A 14,339-nucleotide genomic window follows, 5' to 3' on the forward strand; every position below is an offset into this window, starting at 1 on the left:
GGTGGGCGTCGTGAAGTGATGGTCAATTTGCATCTTTCTCTTTTATTAGTGTAGATTTAAGTTTTCCCCCTGAAGACAGTGATTACATAGTTTTTGTAAAAAATGATGCATACTAAATCTTACCTCTTTCTCTAGAACAACTTCCCTACTGGCTCACTTGCATCACTTTCTATAATTTACATTTGTTTTGTATACATTCAATATATCTATGTTGAATGAATGAATCCAGTTTATATTTCTCAAAAGGTTACCCCTTTTGCTTTTGGAATGAATAAATTTTAAAAACCTATGAACATAAATTCATGTGTGGGATTTTAGATTATCCTAGATTAATGTCACTTGATTTACTCTCTGGATCCAGCCATCTAACCTCAGTCAAATTTCCAGCTGAATTCTCTTGGCACTCATTTTTAACTTTAGGGATTAAAATCCTTTTATATCTTTGCCTTGTTCCTTCTGAGTTTGTGCTTTGGTTGGTCTAAGACATTAAGCAAATGTTTCTCTTAATGCTCTGCAAGATGTGATTCTTATTGAATGTGGCACTATACGTACTTAGATTGTATGAATGGAGGCAAAGATGACATATACTTAGTTTTGACATGAACTAATATTCTGATGATGGAAATACATGCCTTTATCAAAGGTATGTGGTATTTGATGTTCCCTTAATGCCCAAATTGCTTTCCTTCTTTACCTGGATATGAGTGTGAGTTGGGAGATATTGACCTTGAGATGACAGTGTAGGGAGAGATGTTTATAATCAAATTGTGGCTTTCAGCCTCTGCTAAACCATCCAGACTTTCAAAGGCCCATGCACAATTATTATTTTCTCTTTCCAAATTTATAATAATTAGATTTAGAAATGCTTAAAGGCCATTGAAATTAAATACACATACATACACAAAGTAAAATCCTCAAATCCTTTGTTTAGGATGGCCATGCTCTACCACTGGGAACTGGCTAGGAATAATTTAAGGATTATGTGTCAGGTCTTGCCCACAGGTAGAAATTATCTAAGGGTGTAGTACAAAGTCTGGGTTTCTAGAGGCTCAGGGGCCATGCTGATTTGGGAGAGGTGTGACCTAAGAGGAAAAGAAGCTGTGGTCAGAGCCAGGAGAGATGGGCATGTGTATCTAGCACAGGAAATAAGTTAAGAACACACACTGGAGGATAAACAAAGAAGCCCATGAGGAACTAAATGGAAACTGAGGTAGAAAATAGGTCAGGTACTTTGGGTGCCAGTTTATGAAAGTGGAAAATTTTAAAATAAATATCTTTTATTGATTTCAGAGAGGGTGAGGGAGAGAGAGATAGAAACAACAATGATGAGACAAAATCATCAATAGGCTGCCTCCTGCACTCCCCCTACTGGGGATTGAGCCTGCAACCCAGGCATATGCCCTAACTGGGAATCAAACCATGACCTCCTGGTTCACGAGTCAGTGCTCAATCACTGAGCCATACTGGCCAGGCAAGAAAGTGGGAATTTATTAGGATCATCCTTTTTGGGAGGCCCAGCTTGTGCTCCATGTCGGGGTGGTCCTGCTGCTTAGATGCACTGGGCTGAGCTGGAGACAAATCTCATTGCTTGGAGTACCAACTTTGTGACCATATGTTGGCAAAGTGCTGGCCAGTGGCTGACTAATTTATTTGGATTCTGTGACCTCCAAATTCATGAGTGATAAGCATGGCTTTAGAGCAAGCACTGGGCACTGACATAGACTGCTCTTTAGGAGGGGTACATCTAGAGTAACTCCTCTCCCCCCACCCCCCAAAAAAACCCAGCACAAAAAAAGTATTTACTTTATGGCTTACATATTACTTTTCACCCATATCACCTGATTTCAATCTCACAATAACCCCAGGGCACATGGTTATCCTCTTCACAGATGAGGAAACTGAGGTCAGAGAGTTTGTAGTTACATGTAGTTACAAGACTACAGAGATAGTAGGTGCTAGAGCTAGATCCCAAATCTTAATCTTCTGATTTAATCCACTGCCCTTTCTGCCATTGCTTTTTTTAACTGGCCTTAGCAATCCTGCACCAAGAAAGGGAGATAATAATCGAATTTTGACTTTACTTGGCTCTAATATTTTTCTAGATTATTGCCAAATATTAATAGTAATGACAACAAAATATAATGGTCCATTGTATCTGTATATACATTCACAATTTTAACTACATGAAATCTCAGTTGAGCATCATTCATGCTATCGGTTTCCAGAGAAAAACATGACAGGGCAGAGACACTGCATAGTTTTATAAGATGTTTGAGGAAGATGACTCCTCATATTGTCTTCTGGAGGGTATGGGGTGGGAGAAACCACAAGAATGAACACCCTCAGTCCACTAGGACCTCTGATGTTGGGAAGCCTTTTTTGTTAAGGGCTACTGATGCAACAGCAGAGGAGACCAGAGACCACCTACATAGGAAAGCAATATAATTTAGTCTTTGAATGGGGAACTATAAAGTGTTCCAAGAATGAGGAATATAAAATTCTATTTGATTAATACAAGAATCAGCAAGATATATGCTTAATAAAAATGAATGTAGTTACTCTTATAGGGGCAAGGGAACAGAGATGAAAATCAAAAGGGAGAGTCAAATGGACAAAGCAGAAGGGAAAATGAATCTGATAAAGGGGAGAGTCTGATGGGTACACACATCTTGTTTATGTGGAAGCACGTAACGGCAAACACAGAGAAACCATGAGCAAACTCAGGCCTGTGTGCATTCACTTGCCACCCTTGTCCCTGGAGCGCTGCTGAAACACACTTGTAACCATGGCTTCTGTGCAATAGCAGCACCCTCACTTAGCTTTTCAAGGTATCACCAGTCACACTGTGAGCACCTCAAGAAGAGGGACATCTCATTAGAAGCTTATGAAAATGAACTATTTTCATCCTCCCTAATAGTACACCACAGTTTGGAAAGCCCAAGTGCAGTGTAGGTGTATTGTCTCCAATTCTTGCTATAGGGAAATTAAGAGGCGGGCAGGAGTCAGAGCTCCTCACTCCTGGTCCCCCCTAGTTCAGTGCCCAGGTCTCCGTCCTCGTCTGTCCATTGCAAACCTTTCAAAAACAGATTCTGGGCAGGAATGTTCTTGGCGAGCTTCATGGAAGAGGTGGCATCTGGGCTGACACTGAAAGAGATTGCAGAAACAGTCTGAGCAGGATACCAATGCCGAGCCCACACTCTCAGAAGCCGGTGTTGAGAAGTGGGGTGGCATCAACGCACCGTAAGAGATAGGAAAGAATTAAACACATTCAGAAGACTTGGTGTGTCTTGATGGACTGGAATGTGTGGACCTTCATTTATTGGACAATGAAAAATATCCCAGTGTTTGATGCAATCAAATATGTAGGAATGCCTTAATCGAAATGGTGAATTGGGAAATTTATTATGGCAGCTGTGTACAGGTGGGTTAGCGGTGAGGAGAAACCAGTTAGAAGGTAGCACAATTGTTCAGACATGGGGTGGTAAGAATTTGAACTAGAAAGGTACAGTATAGAATGAAAAGGAAGGGAGCGGTGGGCTCTGTCTTGACATTTAAGTGGCCCTGTAGGTAACAGGCACTTAGTATATTGCCAGAGTGTAAAATGCAGGTGAGGGGGAACTACAGCTGAGTGAGGCAAAGTTTTCGAGGTCAGAGCAGGAGAATTTATTATGACACAGACAGTACTGTCTCTTGCTGCTCCTGGAAATCTGAGAAAAGGAAGCTATAACCACATGGGGTGCCTTTACTCTCCATGGAAAAGATGGCATTAGGCTGTGGATTTGAAAACATTCACAAATGCCTCTTGGAATGTTGTTTTCCATGGACTAATGTGGTTTGTGTTGAAAGTGCACATGTATATTTTTCATCAGTGGTTTTGCTTTAAAAGCAGGTAGTTAAAGATTTTTTTCCCTCTTAAATGTAAAATGCTAATTTAATTTAGTCTTTGCAGCATGGGAATGGGATATTAATGTTGCTGAAAATAGCAGTTTATTTTTTGTGGGTTTAATCATTTCAGAAACTTCATATATATGAAAAATATTATTACCAGAAAAATACATTTGAAACCACAGTCCAACTTCAATGAGGATTGTATAGTGTTTTTCCATTCTTCTGCTTAAATACCCTGAAGATTCCATGCCCCAGAGCAGGGACTTATTCTAACTTTGCTGCATAGGAAACCAGAGGACTCAGAGTGGATTCTGACGTGGTTTTCCCCATCTACCTCTGGCTAGCTGTTCTTGGAAACCAACTCCTGGTTTAGCCCAGTGGTGCTTTCTGTTTGAAATTGCCAGTGGCGTGCAACTACAGGGTTGTGCAGAAACAGCTAAAACCACAACTGCTTTTAGCCCCCTACCCGAACAGTTGGAAAGTATTTCGGGGTATGAGAGTTTCAGAAGATTAATTATACACTTACATGATAACGATTTCCAATTCTCTCAGACCCGCATATCTATTTATTTTGTTTTAATGATCCTCAGATGAAGTCTTTATCCAAATTAAGTCTGATTCCCAAAATATTTTATTACTTTTAAGCTTATTAGCTGAAAACCATGGTCCGTATTATTCCATCCCTAGACAACGTGTATGTAGTTTGGCCACATGAAGCTACTTGAAGAAACTCACTGTATTGAGAATGAGGGAGACGGAGGTCCAGCACTCCTCAGACTCTCTGAGGATGGACTGGGAAACCATCCTTTAAGAAGGGCATACACAGACTAACGTGTGCTCACAGGAATCATCAGTGAAGGAGACTTGAAATTCAGTCATGCAAGGGAAGAGAGAAGGCTTAAGTGCTAATAGAGCCATGGTGTTTCATTGCTGCCGGGGGTAGGAGCCATGGTTTTAGCTACTTAGCATCCAGGCCTCTCTCCTAAGGAAATCTCTTGCTGTGTGCATGTTGGTGGGAGGGAGGGTCTTGCCTCCTGTGGTAGAAGCTGAGGGGTGAGATTTGTCTCTCACATGTCACTTATCACCTGGTGGTGAGCAGAGGTCCTAGGCTCATCCTGGTGTCCTGGCACATTCTATGTCTGGGGCTTTGAGTCTAATAGACAGAGGGTTTGTTGACAATAGAGTCCAATGTCATATCCAGACTGTGGAGAGACTTTAGCAGTGTTCCTCACTGCCTGCTTCCCACTGCTTCCGACCCTTTTCCACCGGGTTTTCTCACATTATAATAGAGAATAGGAATACATAATCCTAATAGATTTTGTGGGCTCCCTATATCTTTAAGATAAATTCCTTTTCAATTAAGTTAGCTGGTATAGATTTCTGTTGTTTACAAACAAGAATCCTGACTGACATGACATAATGGCTGTAATGCTTAAATCTAGTTGGAATTTTGAACCTGGATTCAAGGATAGCTTCATGGAATTTGTGTAAATGTTGTACTATTTTGGATATTTGTGCATTCAGATGGGGGAGAAGGTCTATTTTTTTCAATCTTGGTTGAAGAAATTGAAGCTTTGAAAGTTCAAAAAACTTGCTTAAGATCAAACAACTACTAAGTTGCAGTTAGAATTTGAGGTGTCTTTTTGAAATCCCTCTTTTATTAGATTTTCAAGGGTCTATAACCCTTAAAAGGCCAAGAACCACTTATCTACAATCTAAACACCTTACTTCAAAGCCCTCATGATCTGGCTTCTGCCTACTTCTTTAGTTTTCTCTCTCACTCTGTTTCCTGTTGCGTCTGTTCATCATCTTCATTTCTTGCTCCAGTTACATCCAGATACTAGGGATTTTCTAAAAGCACCTCATGGTTTTTAATATCCATGTCTTTGCTCATGATGTTCCTCTACTTTAATTTTCTAAGCCTCTTGTCTGCACCTTATCCCACCTTATACTTGGTTTGTTGGACACCTACATATCTTTTAAGAATCAATTGGCTTCACTTCATCCATGAAGGTCATGATCACTGTGTCCCATCCCCGTGGCCCACCTGATTCAGCATTGCCAGCAGTCCACGTCAAGCTAGCAGCTGTGTGGTTCCATCTTTGTTTTCTTGGGGCATTCTCCGAAGTCACTGCCCAGGTACAAACTTGTGGAGATGTTAACCCCTCTGGGGGCAACACTCAAACAATGGGAACACCATAGATAAATGCCCACCTTCTGGTAAGCCAATTCTGAGGCCCCTTCTATATGGTTCTTCACAGAGACCCCCAAGCAATGGGGCTCTGGTTGTCCACAGTGGTAACCTGCTCATTAAGCACCTTCACTGGCTTTTCTCCCTTCCTGTCTCACTTTCCTTCCTCTTTTGCTCCAGCTTCCCGAATTTCTGCTACCTGCACTCAAGTCTTTGTCTGAGGCCTCTGTTTTCAGATTAACCCAGATCAGGACACCTCTTGACTTTGTGCCTCCATTTTAGCTGTGAGGAGTTGCCTTAGTATCTATTGCCCTTCATTGTACTTATTTAAACGATCTCTCTCTAGTAGATGATTACTTCATTTATTTTAAAAATTTGATTTATTTTTTATTGTGGTAAGAATACTTTATGTGAGATCTGTCCTCTCAAAAGCATTATTGGCTATAGGCACAATGTCATACAGCAAATCTCTAGAGCTTATTCATCTTACTTGACAGAAACTGTATGCTTGTTGATTAATAACTCCCATTTCTCCCTCCCTCAGCCTTAGGTAACTAACATTCCAGCCTTCGCATTTATGAATTTGACTATTTCAGCTACCCTATATAAATGGAATCATGAGTATTTGTCTTTATGTGTCTGGCTTATTTAACTTAGCATGTTGTCTTCAAGGTTCATCCATATTGTTGCATATTGCAGAATTTCCTTCATTTTTAAGACTGAATAATATTTCATTGTATGTATATACTGAATTTTCTTTAAATTTTTTTTCAATTTTAGTTGAAGAATCTGAAGCTTTAAAAGTTCAAAAAACTTGTTTAAGATCAAACGACTAATGAGTTGCAGTTTAGGATTTGAGATATCTTTTTGAAATCTCTACTCTTATACATAACACTACCTTAAGCAGTGGTCGGCAAACTCATTAGTCAACAGAGTGGCAAACTGCCTTAATGGATAAGACAATTAAATGAAATGCTCAATTTATGAGTAATAGGGAAGGATATGGCCTCTTTTCCTTCAGATGAACCTAGGGAGTGTCATGGACATTTAGGTTGTTTCCACATTTTGGCTATTGTGAATAGTGCTGTAGTGAACATGGGAATGCTAATATCTCTTTGAGATCCAGAGGATATTAAAACCTCAGCTATGATAACAGACTCCTCAAGAGGCTGCCCCAGGTTCTGGTCAGTTTGCTCTCTTCAGGCACATGAACACACCCTGCTAGTTCCCAGCCTGGGCCTGCAGCCCGTCCTGTCTGCGGCAAGAAAGCTCTGTGACTCAGGCCTTCTTCCCATGACACCTCTCACTACTGTTCCTCCCCCACTAAACCCTGTCTTCTTAGTGCACCTTCAGCATTTCCAGCTTGGATATCTGCTACAGTTGGTCACTGTCCAATGGTCTCATAGTTTGTTTTGTCTGTTTAACTGAGTTGTAAGTTCCTCAAAGCAGGGGCTTCTGTTCACATGTCTTTTCTGCCTCTTGCAGTATGGTGTGGAACACATGGCAGGTGCTCAATAAGAACTACTGTTTGTTGCTAGATGGCTATCTTATGCAGTGCTTTTGGCATCCCTCTTAGTAGAAGATGAGGTAATAATCAGGATGCTATCAGCTCTTGAGTGCAGAATTTAAAATTAAATCAGTGGGGCTCTGCGGTCGGTTGTTCCTTCCTTCCTGCTTCTCTCGCACGTTTCGCGATATGGGGCAGGGACGCCAGCTCCACCTGAATATCCCGGAAGCCATCCCCGTGATGGGAAAGGACCAAGAGCTGGAAAGTATGATCTCATTTTTATAAAAAATACTATGTAGACAAATCTGGATTGAAGACCTCAATGGCTGAAGGCGAGAGGAAGACAGCTCTGGAAATGGTCTAGGCAGCTGGAACAGATAGACATTGTGTGACATTTGTTTTGCATGAGGAGGACTATACCCTAGGAAGTTCTCTTCATTACATGATCATGAAGAACCCAGAAGTGGAATTTTGTGGTTACACTACAACCCATCCTCTGAGAGTAAAATTAATTTACGAATTCAGACTCAAGGTGCTGTTCCAGCTGTTGAGCCATTTCAGAGAGGCCTGAATGAGCTCATGAATGTCTGCCAACATGTGCTTGACAAGTTTGAGGCCAGCATAAAGGAATATGAGGACCAAAAAGCAAGCAGAAATGAATTCACATTCTAGTCCCTGTGCACTATAGAGGGAGGAACATCCTCTGGGATATTATCTGTGATTTTGCAAAACCCAGAAATAGAAGTTTATGATTACAACATGATCTGCCCTTCAGAAAGGTGTGTTTCTAGCTATTAACTCATTACAGCTGTGGGAGTCCCTGCAAGAACCTTTGTATTCTAATAAATTCCCTCTTCAAATTAAAAAAAAATCAGTGGGGCTCTGATCAGAGATTGGATAGGCATGTCCTCTATCTACTGTTGACCTGCTACTCTCAGCTTTTATGAGGAAAATGGTGCCATTCACAGACTCTTTCTCATTCTTTCCCATAAGAGATACAACAAAATGATCAATTGTTTATGTCCTGGTTTAATTAATTGATTAGAGAGGAGTTCTGATCATAAGCTATGTAGCCATCTTTGTAAGGTGGAAGTGACTAGGCATCTTTTTGTTTCAAAGATTGTCTAAAAGAAAAAATATTTTAACTGGTTATGATTATCTATTTTCTGTTCCTTCCTTTTATTTGAAACACATTTTGTTTGTTTTAGAAATCTCTTTTCTCCCACATCTGTGAAGCAAAATACAATATAAACAATTCTGTCATCTGTGATAATGGGTATTAGGCACACTTTAGACACTGGAGTTTACTGTCTCTGAACTTTCTTTTAGTAAACTATTCCCAATTTTTTTGGTGAAGGTGCTAGTAAGCATAAATTGCCAAAATAGTAAGTCTTAACTTGCTCTATTGCATTTGTCTTACAGAATATTTAGCGAAGATTCGGTGCAGTTTTGTTATAAAGTCAAGGAACTGAACTATTCATTCAATACATATTCATTGAGTCCCATCTGTGTGCCAAACCCTGTTTTAGCTGCCGAAGATACAATAGTGAAGAAATTAGACAAGGTCCTTGATCTCCCAACCCTTAACTTCTAGTGGAGAGAAATGACCACAAGCCAACAAATAAATGAACATATAAGAAAATTGGGGGAGACCCAAGATGGTGGCAGATTAGGTGGAAGCTGCACTCACCTATTCTTGAAACCAAACTGAAATTACAACTAAAGTATAGAAAAATCATCCTGAATAACCAAGTGAAGACTAGCTGGAGAGAAGCCATATAACAAGGACTTACATAGAGGCCACATCGAGACTGGTAGGAGATATAGAGGCTCAAGAGAGCTGCCTGAGCATGCATAGGAAGCAGCTAGAGTTCCAGAGGGATATATCAGCTGCAGAGGGTTTCACCTGAGAAGTGTGGGGTACAAACCACAAGCTGGGCTACCCAGCCCAGAGCACCAGAACTGGGAAAGACACCCATATAACACCTGGCTATGAAAAGCAGTGGGGTTTCTGTCTGCCAGGGAGGGACCACTAGTAATGCAGTTACCCTCTTAAAGGGCCAATGCACAAAATTTTGTTCACAGCCACTTATCCGTGGCTCCAGTGGAGGAAAGGCAGAGTGGACTAGAGCTGTGTGAGGAGAATCTGGGGTTGATGGCTATGGGGAGAGAGCTGACAGATCAGCTGTCAGGATCCATGTGCTGAGTAATTTCCCCATACTGCAGAAACCATTTTTGTCAGGCAGAGTACTCCTCTCCATGCACATAAACCTGGAAGGAAACAATATCCTCACCCCTTGGAATCCCTCTTGCCCCACCCTGTGGGCTTATGTCCTGCTGAGGAGTACAGCCTGAGGCTCTTTAAGTGACTGAGCCTAATAGACAGCTTCCAGGCAAAGGAGGATCTCTGGGTGCTTTGAGACTTTTGCTGACCTGTCTCTGGGACTGGTGCTAGTAAAAGCAGACCTTCATGTGAAGCGTGGTCCTTTCCACATGCACCCAGTCCAGCAGAGAGAGCCACAAGTTGTGGATTGCTGATAGCTCCAGATAGGTTGCATAGGGCCAGTCACAGACATTGTGTGACACTGACCTGCACCAGAGTCCCTCAGAAGAGGCCCAGAACCAAAACACCTAGTGGTCAGCTTCAGATAACAACAGAGTAGGATCTAATAAGCTTCACAAGCAGTATATTCACAGGGAGATATCAGCAGGCATTGAACTCTGCTGAGGCAAATTCTGCTTTATATGATTAGCACCTGCACAGCAGCTTGCATGTTGTGTTGGGGGTTGAGCCTCACTGTCAGCCAGCCTGAGGGTCTATCCCACACATCATGGTCCAATAGTAATAAAAACTCAATTACATCAGGATGGCCCATGTAATGTGCTTAAGGGACATTCCTAGAGCACCCAACTCAAGTGAACAGGGAGACTATGCAGTGGGTCTTACAGATCACTTACTACATAAGGCCACCCTACCAAGACTGGGAGTCATAGCAGATCTACCTAATACATAGAAACAAACACAAAGAGGCAGCCAAAATGGGGAGATAAAGAAACAGGACCCAAATGAAAGAAAAAGAAAATTCTCCAGAAGCAGAGCTAAATAAAATAGAGGTAAGCAACTTATAATTTATAGAGTTCAAAGTAATGATTATAAGGATGCTAAACACATGAAACAGAACATAGAAACCATAAAAAAGGACCAGGCAGAAATAAAGAATGCCATAGCTGAAATAAAAACTACACTGGAATTAATAAACAGTAGGCTTGATGAGGTAGAAGATCGAATCAGTTATTTGGAAGATAAGGTAGAAAAAACACCCAATCAAGCAGCAAAAAGAAAAGTGAATTAAAAAAAAAGGTTAGTTTAAGGGACTTTTGGGATGACATGAAGTATAACAACATCCATAAGAGAAAGACAGCTGCAAGGGAGCTCCCAAGACTGTCAGCTGATTTCTCAACAGAAACACGTTGGGCCAGAAGGGATTGGCATGAAATATTCAAAGTGATGAAAAGCAGGGATCTACAACCAAGATACTCTACCCAGCAAAGCTGTCATTTAAAGAACTTCCCAGACAAGAAAAAACTAAAGGAGTTAATATCTAAAATGCATAAAGAACTTATACACTTCAACACCAGGAAGACAAACAACCCAATTAAAATATGGGCAAAGGACCTGAATAGACATTTTTTCAAAGAGGACCTACAGATGGCCAATAGACATATGAAAAGATGCTAAACATCACCATCAGAGAAATGTAAATTAAAACCACAATAAGATATCACTTCACACCTGTTAGAATAGCTAGCATCAATAAATCAACAAACAAGTGTTGGCAAGTATGTGGAGAAAAGGGAACCCCGTGCACTGATGGCTGGAATGCAGATTGGTCCAGCCACTGTGGAAAGCAGTATGTAGTTACCTCACAAAATAAAAAATGGAACTGCCTTATGACCCACTGATTTTAGTTCTGGAAATTTATCTGAAGAATCCTGAAACACTAATTTGAAAGAATATATGCACCCCTATTTTTATTGCAGTGTATCTACAATAGCCAAGATTTGGAAGCAGCCCAAGTGCCCATTAGTAGATGAGTGGATAAGACAGCCATGGTACATTTACATGATGGAATACTACTCAGCTGTAAAAAGGAAGAAAACTTTACCCTTTGCGAAAGCATGGATGAACCTGGAGAACATTATGCTAAGTGAAATAAACCAGTCAGAGAAAGACAAGTACCATATGATTTCACTTATATGTGGAATTTAATGAAAAATATTGAACTAACAAAATAGAAACAGACTCATAGATAGGGAATAGGCAGACAGCTCTGGTGGTGGTGGGTGTTTGGGGGTGGGTGGGTGGAGGGATTGAGCAAAAAAGAAAAAAAGGGAAAGAACTCATGGACATGGACAACAGTGTGGTGATTGTGGGGGAAGGAGTGTGGTGGGTGGAGGTGGAAGAGGGTATAGGGGGGATAATTGGTGATGGAAAAAATAAAATAAAGAAGAAAAGAAAATTAGATGTTAAGTTTTGGGAGAATAAAATAGGATGGAGAGAATGTATAGGTTGGGGGAGTTACTCTAGACTGAAGTTGAGGAAAAGTCTCCTTAAAGCTGTGACATCTGGGATTTGAATAACAAGCTGGGCCAGCCATGTCAAGATCAGGGGAAGAGCATTTCAGAACGGCTGCTGTAATGGGCCTAAGGCAGGAGCCCCAGATGGTGTAGGGAAGTCAGGGGGAAGGCAAGTTTAGAGCTAACAGATAGAATCATTACACAAGTGAATTTATTCAACAACTTTTACAGTTTAAATGTATATGGCCATGCTCACCTAGATCTCAGAATCTGTGTCATGATTCCAGGATCAGAATCAGTAATTATCTAAGAGTCACACTGAAGAAAACTCATGTTCTAAAGTCTGTGCGGTATGTCCTGCTTCAAAGCCTCAGATGTCCCGTCCACAGGATAGGACGCTAGTAGTATTTTAGGAAAATGGCACCTGGTGTTATATTTTAAAATTGAATTTGCTTTGAAAGAAAGCATGTATGAATGAAGATAGTAACAACTTCCTTTATCCTTTAGTAAAATAATTGCTCTGAAGGATTGTAAGAGTTTATATGCAGATGTGGCAGGGAAGAAAGCTGTTACAGTTTTAGATTTTCTTGCATATTTTGGTTACTGTACAACAAAGACCTGATGAGTTGCCAGCAAATAACAAGCCAGAACCCTGGATCCAGAGAGCATTTGTGATATCCAGCCAACACAGAACTGCTTTCCCTCCCACAGGGTGGTCTCCAGATCTGTTGTAGCCCTTAGCAAGCCTTTATATCACAATTGAAAACAGATGCCCTTTCTGCCCTCTCCCGCGCTGTCTGAGTTAACTACCGTTCAGGGGGCACACCTTTGAATGCCTAGCAAGAGCCCTCCTTAGACATTCTGCTTCAGGAGTCTTGCTGTGAAACACCCTGCAATAGACAACAGACACAGATGTTGCCAGATTTGTGAGGGTCTGGTAATCTGCTTGGTGCGTTCTGAATGCTTCTTGTCATAAATCAAAATACCATTACTAAGGTTTAATATAAAAACTTCTTTGGACAGTTTCTGCTTTAGAATATTTAATCCTAACAGAAAACATTTAATCCTAAAGGACTATGTAATCCTAAAGGGAAACTAAAGCATACTCTCCCTAATGGACTATATTGAGTTTTATTACAGAAATGGCCCTAAAACATCCTTATATGTATATGACATTCAAAACCCAGAGTATCAAAAAAATCACTTTAAATTCTTTTTTTAAAAAAAAATATATTTTATTGATTTTTTACAGAGAGGAAGGGAGAGGGATAGAGAGCTAGAAACATCGATGAGAGAGAAACATCGACCAGCTGCCTCCTGCACACCCCCACCGGGGATGTGCCTGCAACCAATGTACATGCCCTTGACCGGAATTGAACCTGGGACCCGCAGAGCTGACGCTCTATCCACTGAGCCAAACTGGTTTCGGCTAAATTCTTGATTAAAAGACACTTAGTAGCCCTAGCCGGTTTGCTCAGTGGATAGAGCGTCAGCCTGTGGACTGAAGGGTCGCAGGTTCAATTCTGGTTGAGGGCACATGCCCCGGTTGCAGGCTCGATCCCCAATAGGAAATATGATTCTCTTTCATCACTGATGTTTCTCTCTCTCTCCTCCTCTCCCTTTCTCTCTGAAATCCATAAAAATATATATTTTAAAAAAGAGACTTATTAGACACTAGTGGCCCAGTGCATGAAAACTCGGTGGGAGGGGTCCTCCAGCCTGGCCTGTGCCCTCTCACAGTGCAGGATCCCTGCGATCAATCGCCCCAAAGAGGTAGGCCCCGCCCACCCATCCGGGGCTCCTCCATGGATTGCCCCAAAGAGGTAGGCTGGAGCCGGGGTCCCGCCTCTTCAGTGGATGCGGGGCCGCGGGAACCCCGGTGGAAGCTGCGCAGAGCAGCCTCTGGGACCCGCCTCCTCCACATGAGGTGGCAGGGATTCTCCACCTGACCGCCTCCTCTGCGCCAGCAGCGGAGATGCCGGACCGGCCTCCTCCGTGCCACCCAGTGCAGCGGGACCCCCAGGCCTCACCGCACGGAGTGGCCACCGCGTGTGCAGCCATCTTGTGACGGTGTGAGGGCATCATGGCATCAGGGCGTGATGATCACCTAGGCCAGTGGTCGGCAAACCGTGGCTCGCGAGCCACATGTGGCTCTTTGGCCCCTTGAGTGTTCTA

General features: G+C 41.8%; 1 protein-coding gene and 1 pseudogene across 6 annotated transcripts in view; both read left to right on the forward strand.

The window, feature by feature from the left end:
• Positions 1-14,339, forward strand: part of GALK2 (galactokinase 2) — a 141,963-nt gene that overhangs the window by 113,546 nt on the left and 14,078 nt on the right. The gene's annotated exons all lie outside the window — the stretch shown is intronic.
• LOC307098041 (DNA-directed RNA polymerases I and III subunit RPAC2-like) lies at positions 7,897-11,902 on the forward strand (annotated as a pseudogene). Its single transcript has one exon. The product of its transcript is annotated as a DNA-directed RNA polymerases I and III subunit RPAC2-like (transcript).

The sequence above is a fragment of the Cnephaeus nilssonii genome, assembly GCF_951640355.1.
Source record: "Cnephaeus nilssonii genome assembly, chromosome: 4".
Lineage (NCBI taxonomy): Eukaryota > Metazoa > Chordata > Mammalia > Chiroptera > Vespertilionidae > Cnephaeus > Cnephaeus nilssonii.